This window comes from Echinops telfairi, unplaced genomic scaffold (genome assembly GCF_000313985.2).
Source record: "Echinops telfairi isolate 266 unplaced genomic scaffold, ASM31398v2 ScPeMD7_3533;HRSCAF=4204_0, whole genome shotgun sequence".
In the NCBI taxonomy this organism is placed as follows: Eukaryota; Metazoa; Chordata; class Mammalia; order Afrosoricida; family Tenrecidae; genus Echinops; species Echinops telfairi.
This window is the reverse complement of record NW_022107431.1, coordinates 92,712,410-92,720,408: the sequence shown is the minus strand read 5'-3', so window position 1 is coordinate 92,720,408 and position 7,999 is coordinate 92,712,410. Positions and strand designations below refer to the sequence as shown.

Below are 7,999 nucleotides of genomic sequence, written 5' to 3'. Positions count from 1 at the left end.
CTATTCCTTCTTTGTAGTCTGCTCTTAGTCTGTAAGCTCGGCCGAACCTCTTCACTTTGGCTGACTCTGCTGGCATTTGAAATATCAGTGACATAGCTTCCGGCATCACGGCAACACACAAGCCACTGCAGTACAATAAATTGATAGACATATAGTAGTGCAGTAATTAGTACCTTTGAATCATAGTGCAGTTGTAACACGGACCTAGATAGTAAGGAAATAAATATCAGGTGCTAGAATAATGACAGCCACTATTCTATTGTGGCTGAGCATCTAGAAAAAAACTTAAAGACAAACCATGTGCTCATGAAGAACTGGCTAGAAAATAATAAACCCCTTGGAAGTGAATTTAAAGTGTTGGACAATTCCTTTTAGAGCAGTGGTTCTCAACCTTCCTAATGCCACGATCCTTTCATACAGGTCCTCATGTGGTGGTGACCCCCAACCATAAAACTATTTTCATTGCTACTCATCACTGTCATTTTGCTACTGCTATTAATCGTAATGTAAGTATCTGATATGCAGGATGTACTTTCATTGTTACAAATTTAACATAATTAAAGCATAGTGATTAATCACAAACAATATGTGGTTATATATTGTGAAATATAGATTTCAAACTATAAATAAATGAAATGTTGTCTTGAAGCATGGTGTAGCATGGGCACTCGTATGTGGGCCTATCTGCATGTGGGGAGACTGCCTGCAGATGGGTAGAGGAGTGGTGGCTCGGTTCCTAAGACCTTCAGAAATAAGTGTTTTCTGATGGTCTTAGGTGACCCCTGTGAAAGGGTTGTTCGACCTCCAACGGGGTTATAACCCACAGGTTGAGAGCTGCTGTTTTAGAGAATCAAGACAAAGGAAGTTCACAGCATCAGCCCCACCAAACCAAACCAAACTTACTGCCATCAATGCAATTCCAGTTCATATAGACCCGATAAGATAAACTAAAACTCCCCCTGTGGGTTTCTGAGACTTGAAATCTTTACAGGAGTATACAGCTTCGTCTTTCTCACCTGGAGCCCCCTGTAATTTTGAACCCCTCACCTTGTGGTTAGCAGCTCAAATCATAGCCCACTAAACCACCAGGGCTCCTCTCTCAGACCCCAGGATTTCTGCACTATTTTGCACTGGTTGAATGAGTACAGTGCAAGGATTCAACTGCAATGCACACCTTTCCTGATTCTAAACCATGCAGTATGCCCATGTTCTGTTCAGACAACTGCCTTTTGGTCCATGTAAAGATTTTGCATGAAGACTATGAAACATTTTGGAATTTCTATTTTTCTCAAGGCTATCCATAGTTTGTTATGATACACATAGTTAAATGCCTTTACATAATCAATACAACAAGTAAACATTTTTTCTGGTGTTCTCTGCTTTGAGCCAAGATCCATCTGATGTCAGCAACTATATTCCTGGTTCCATGCCCTCTCCTGAATATGGCTTGAATTTTAGACAGTTCCTTGCAAACGTACTGCTGCAACTGTTGCTGAATGATCATTAGCAAAATTTTACTTGCATGTTATATTAATTATATTGTTCGATAGTTTCTGCCTTCTGTATGCTGAGGAAATAGTCCAAGAAGTTGGACTCGTTTAAAAAAAAAAGCCAACATGGCATCAGGATTGGAAGAAGACTAATTAACAACGTTTAATGTGCAGGTGACTCATATTGCTTGCAGAAAGGGAGGAGAACTTGAAACACTTGCTGGTCAAGATCAAAGATTGCCACCTTCAGTAGCATTGCACCTCAAGGGAATGGGAAACAAAATCTTCACAACTGGACCAATAGGTCACATCACGATAAACGGAGAAAAGTTTAAAGTGGTCAAGGATTTCATCTTGCTGGGATCCACACTCAATGCTCATGGAAGCAGCAGTCAAGAGATTAGGTAAAGGTGTTGCACGAGGCCTCTTCAGAGTATTGAAAAGAAAGGCTATTACCAGCCTGTGGTCCTCCTGCTTCCGGGTTCATCAGGCCCGGAAGCAATATGAGTTAGGAGAAACCTCCCGCTTAACATTTGACCCACAACTTGATCCAGACTGGAGTTACCCCCTTCTACAAGTATGTGAGCCATTTCTTGACATACATTTCTTTCTCTATATATACACATATAAGCATCGTTGGTTTAGGTACTCTAGAGAAACCAGTCCAACACAATGTACTATGTAGATAGAGAAGTAAAGCAAACATTTTGTGACCAAAACAGAATATTTTGGCAGAGATAAGCTATGTGTCCACCAAACTCAATTCCATTACTTCTTGGACATACAATTCATCCCTTCTCACATTTACTAGGGTCATGTGACTGACTTCTGATGAAAGAACACGTGGGCATGATTATTCTGTGTTATACGCAGACTTGCCCATGAAATCTATGGCCTAGTTTTCCACTTTCTCTCTTCTCTCTCATTGCTTGTTGGGTATCAACAACCAGGGGAAATGACAACTATGCTTTGAAAAGAGCAGATTTTTATCAGCCTGAGTCCTTGAAAGATTGGTTGAAATGGAAAACAGCCATTCACCATCCACATTAACATTTCACATGGATGCTTACAGAAGTCTCCCTCAATCACAAGAATAGAGCAGTCAAGTTAGCTTTGAAACAGATTGGGCTATATCCTTAAAACAGAATAATACTTTTAATACTTAGCAGTTAAAATGAGTGATCTATTAAAATATGTAAGGGAATAGATGAATGTGGGTTTTTTTTAGTTTTTATTGTGATTTAGGTCAGAATTACAGAGCAGATCATAATTTTACATTAAACAGTTCCCATACATTCTGATAAAATCACACACTTCAATCTCCTGCCTATACATATACATATGCATATACATATATATGACACTTCTTTCTGTTTTGTCTTTCCATTTCTTCTTCTTTCCTAATTCTCTAAACTTTGTCCTTGGACAAATGATGTACTTTTGACCTTACATGGTATTCTAATGCAAAGGTAAGTTTGGTTCCAAATCTGAAGGGTAAGGACCATAATCTTGAGTGTCCCACTGGTCTCTATCCTAAAATTAGTCGGGTCATTTCTATGATTTTAAGTTATGTTCCACAGTTTTCTCCCAATTTATTCAGGACCTTCTAGTGTGATCCTTTACGAAGTAGTTGAAATTGGTAGCTGGGCACCACCGAGTTCTTCTAGCCTCATGGTTGTAGACATTGATGCTTGTGTGGTCCGTTAGTGCATTGCACTAATTGTTTCCACGTGCCTTTTGGTGGTTTTTGTTTGTGTGTTTTTACTTTTTATTGTGTATTAGGTGAAGGTTTACAGAGTGATTAACCTTTTTAAATTCAGTTGATCAAACCTCCCAAAGTCTTGCCCGGTTCCATCATGTACCCCACCCCCTCCAACCCACCTGTCTCAGTCTTGTTGGATATTGTCTTCTCCACCAAAGTTAACACCTGTCTACTCTCTGGTCTATGACTTCCCTTTACCTTCCTTCCCTTCTCAGTCCTAGTCATCACTAAAGTCTATTTCTTTTAGTGTGAAAACATTTTCTTGTTAATTTACTTTTTTATAATAGTGGCTTCAAACAATATTTTTTCCTTTTCTAATTCCACTCTGCATTAGGTCCTCTAACTTCATCCATATCATGAGGTGTTTCGCAGATTCATACTTCAGTGATGCATAGTATTCCATTGTGTGTATGTACCACAGCTTATTAAATGCATCTTGCTAAGTAAAAAATGCCAGTTTGGGAAGCATACATGCTGTTTAATTCCACTTATATGACATCCTGGAAAAGGCAAACTATAGAGAGAATAAAAAGGTCAGTGGTCGGTAGGCGTTCTGGAATGTTTAGTTGTTTGTTTTCTTTTTAATAAATGAAGGAAGTGTAATATGCTATTAAGAGCATCTATGTATTGTTTGCTAATTCTTACCCATGTTACAGTGGAACAAGTTGGAGAAGAGGATTTATAAGGTTACTTCTATGTATAAGATTCTATGACACAGAAAATAATCCTAAGGATTTGGACATTAACAAAGGTCCAGTTTCTCCACGAATAGCACAGTAATATTACTATTAATTGGTTTTTTATGCAATGTACACCTAATAAAAAACTCTAAGAAAAATCTATTAACAGTTGCTTTTCACATTTTCTTCTTAGAAATAATTGTGACAAGGTGTTTCACCGAATCTTTTCTCACAGAATCACTACAGAAGTAAAATAGATTCACCCAGACCCAGTTCCCATAGGAGCAGCTGCTTGAAGCCAGGGTTACCCAGGGATTGTGGGGACCCTCCATAGGGCAGGGGCCGAGTCTGGTCAAATTCAGAGAGGATCCTGAGATCTGCCTCCCTGGAATGAACAAAGTTGAAGCCAAGGGAAATGTCCACAAAGCCTGTGAGCTGGTGGGAGAACATCCCAGATAGTGGGAAGACTTTAAACCCTAAGAGTGATCCCATTGGCCCCAAGGCCCTAGGCATGCCCCAGCCCCACAGACCAGCACCATCAATACGCAGGCTGTGCAGCTGGCCTTGCCAGCCACCCTTACCCTCCCTGCGTCCAAATCGACTCCAGTGCTGGGAAGGACTCAGGAAGAATTTTTAGATGTTTTTTTGTCTTCTAAAACCAGCATCCTGATACACTGGCTAAGCCTGTGCATGTGGTAGCGCTGAGACTCGGCCTGGCCTCCACCCCACAGACCAGCTGCAAAGGCTTGGGTCTATTTCAGGCCAAGAACCCAAAGCTTAGAGGCCAAGAGGCAACAATGTCAAGGTGATTGTCCTCTTGCTTATTCCCACCAGAAGTCCAACTCAGGAAAGTTCCATTTTGGACCACACTTTCTTGTAGAACCTGAGGTCCCCAGAGGGGACCCTAAAGTGTCCTTGGTGGTCCCAGGGATGTGCGATGCTATTGACGTGAAGGCCGCTGAGGGCACTCAGGAAGAGGAGGGAGGCTGTCAACTCGCACCAGAAGGTCAGGGTGAGGCCAAGGAGTGTGGCCTGGTTCCTGAGGAGGATCACAAAGGTCAGGAGCACCCCTGAGAAGAGGATGAAAGCGGAGAGGAGGAGCACGGGCCCCGGGCCCACTTGTGCCATGAGCGGAGGTCCTCGCACATCTGGGACACCATGAGGAGTTCCAAGCCAAAGGTGGCCACCACCACGGCCAAGGCACCCATGCTGTGGGCCAGGCCCATGCCCACAGCCAGCCCAGGCACATGGGCCTGACTCAGGTCTCAGAGGCAGTGTGGCCCGCTCTGGTTGGTACTGGTGCATTAGTGCCACAGCCCAAAGAGGCAGTCCTCGGTCCGGAGCCAGTGGCCATCACAGATAAAGACAAGAGGATAGGACCACAGCCAAGGCAGCACATAGGATGATCAAGGTCCGGGCGAAGGACTCAAATAAGGACCTTCGGGGCCTCCTGCGGGTCAGCAGCCTCTGAGCCTGCTCGCGATTGCCGTCATGTTGACTGGGCTCTGACCCCGGTGCTCCCTTCACCGGCTGCGGCCGCCAGAGCCTGGGCTCGGGACGGCCAAAAAATATACTCTGATATAAAAAACGGTGACTTAGAATGAACTAGCACAGCACGGGAAGATTGTTAAGTAAGCCCATTATATTTCTCTTGGGGCTAACAGTGCTCCTATTCAGTAAACTCATTACGATGTAAGACTGGTGATGAAAACTATCACTGGAAGGTGCTGCTGTGGTCCTGTTTACTGATGGAAAAGAGTCGCAGCGGTACCTTTCAGTTTGTTTTTGGTTTTCTAACTCCAGGTCTTCGCACATTCCACTATAACACTTTCCTTTGTCATCTTGAGCTGCGCGTTGAAAGTTTCGGTTCCCCTCTTTTGCCTCATTTCTTTCATTTGCATTAACTACTCTATGTTCAAGTGCTACTCTAAGTTTCAGAGTCGGTTCTGATATCCACTTTGAACTTTTCCCCCTTCTTTCTTGTCTTTTCAATGACATTTTGCTGTCTTCATATATGTTGTTTTAATATTATCCCATAGCTCATCAGGACTTCTGTCGTTAACTGTTCAATGAGTTAAATCTGCTCTTCACATGCTTTTAAAATCCAAGGTCATATTTTGGCTCACACGGACTTATTTTAATTTCCCTCACCTCCAACCTGAATTTACATATAAACAGTTGGTGGTCTGTGCGCTGGCCTCGTTTTTGGCTGCTAATGAACTTCTTCATCTCCTCCTACAGATGTGGTCGATTTTACTCATATGTTTTCCATCTGGCAAGGTCCAGGCGGGCTGTCACTGTTTATGTTGTTATAAAAACAGGTATTTGCAGTGAAGAATTCATTAGTCTTGCAAAATGTTATCATGTCACCAGCTTCATTTCTGTCATCAAGGTCACATTTTCAACTATTGTTTCTTCCTCTTTGTTTCCACTTTTGCATTCCAATTGCCAATGATTACCAATGCATAATTATTGCATGTTTGATAAATGTCAGAGTGATGAAGTTCATAGCATTCTTCAATTTATTCATCATTAGCTTAAATCAAGGATCTATAAATCTGAATAATCGTTGTATTAATTTCTTTGTGTAGGTATATAGTATCCTCTCATCAACAGCACTGCACTTCAAGATAGACGTTGAAGTGTTCTTTTCGATGACGACTGAGATGCCATTCTTGGCCCAGGAAACCACATCACTGTCTGATTCAAAATGGCCAATATCAGACTCACGAGTGCCTTCCACGCTGATCTTTATGTGTTTACGGTAATTTCATGTGTGAAGACTTCCCATTTTTGTAGATTCCTACTTTGTGCATTCTATATTCTGATTATTAATGGATGCTTGCAATTGTTTCTTCTTATTTTGAATCATGTCCCATCAGCAAATGAAGACTACAAAAGTTTACTCTAGTCATATTATTAGGATCACTCTGCTTTGAAAAGGCAGAACTTTCTCAGCTGTCTTTTGAGTGCTTTCCAACCTACGAGGGGCTCCTTTGGGGGCGTTCCTGCTATTCACAAGGCTGGCAGTGGCAAATCTCTCAGAAGTGGATAGCCCATTCCTCCTATGTAGTCTGTTCCTTGTGTGAAAGTTCTGCTGAAACCTCTTCCTCTTTGGTGACTTTGCTGGTATTTGAAATTACCACATAGGGACATCGCTTGCAGCATAAAGGCAACACACAAGGCCCCACAGTATGCAGAACTGACAGATACAGATAGGTGGTTTGGAAATTATAAGAGTGGTATAAAACCTGGTCACATTCCTGCGTCGAAATGTAATAACAATCGGAGCAAGTAAGCACAGGTTGACAATTAGATAATAATTAAGAAGTAAGATCAGAGACAGGTAAAAAGATAAAACAAACAAGCTCCTGCCATGGAGTCAATCCCAATTTATGGAAACCCTGTGAGGCAGAGCAGAACTGCTCTCTGGGTTTTGTGAGACCATAAATCTTTACTAGATTAGGCAGCCTCATCGTTCTCCCACGAAGCAGTTGGTAGGCTCAACCTGCCCCCTTCATGATCAAGCTAATGTACACCCACAGCACCGCAGGATTCCTTAGGTGAAAGTCCACTGAAATGCAATGTGAAGTCTGATTTCTAAAATATGTCTAAAGAAATAGAATATTTTGGTTTATGAGTGTTTAAAAAGAATGATGGGATTAAGGGCACTTTTAGGTAAATGATACACATAACTGGAAGGGCATGCCAGTAAATTCATGGCTAGAAAATCACACAATTTCGGCCCCAGTTACTGAGTTGCATTCCACCCCTTCAGACTCTTGTACTCCCCGCCACCTGCCTTCTCCCATCACTGCCTTCTTTAGCCCACGAGGAAAAGGAATCGAATCCTATGCCCGCTATCCAGAACCCCCAGTCTTTTGGCCCCTTTGCTGATGCCAGTAAGACTGATGACCTGCTCCCATGGGGACCCAGGATTATATCCACGTAAGAATTCAACAGCGAAACAGCAAGAGGACCCTTAACACTATCTAAGGGATCGCTGTGGATGATGACGAAAAGAAACTAGGGAAGGCCTTTAAGAAGGAATTTGCCTGCAATGGTAC

The 7,999-nt window shown here is 42.3% G+C and overlaps 1 pseudogene; it reads right to left on the bottom strand.

Annotated features, from left to right (window-relative positions):
* Window positions 1-4,775: 4,775 nt before the first annotated feature.
* LOC101660088 lies at window positions 4,776-5,747 on the bottom strand (annotated as a pseudogene).
* Window positions 5,748-7,999: the final 2,252 nt, after the last annotated feature.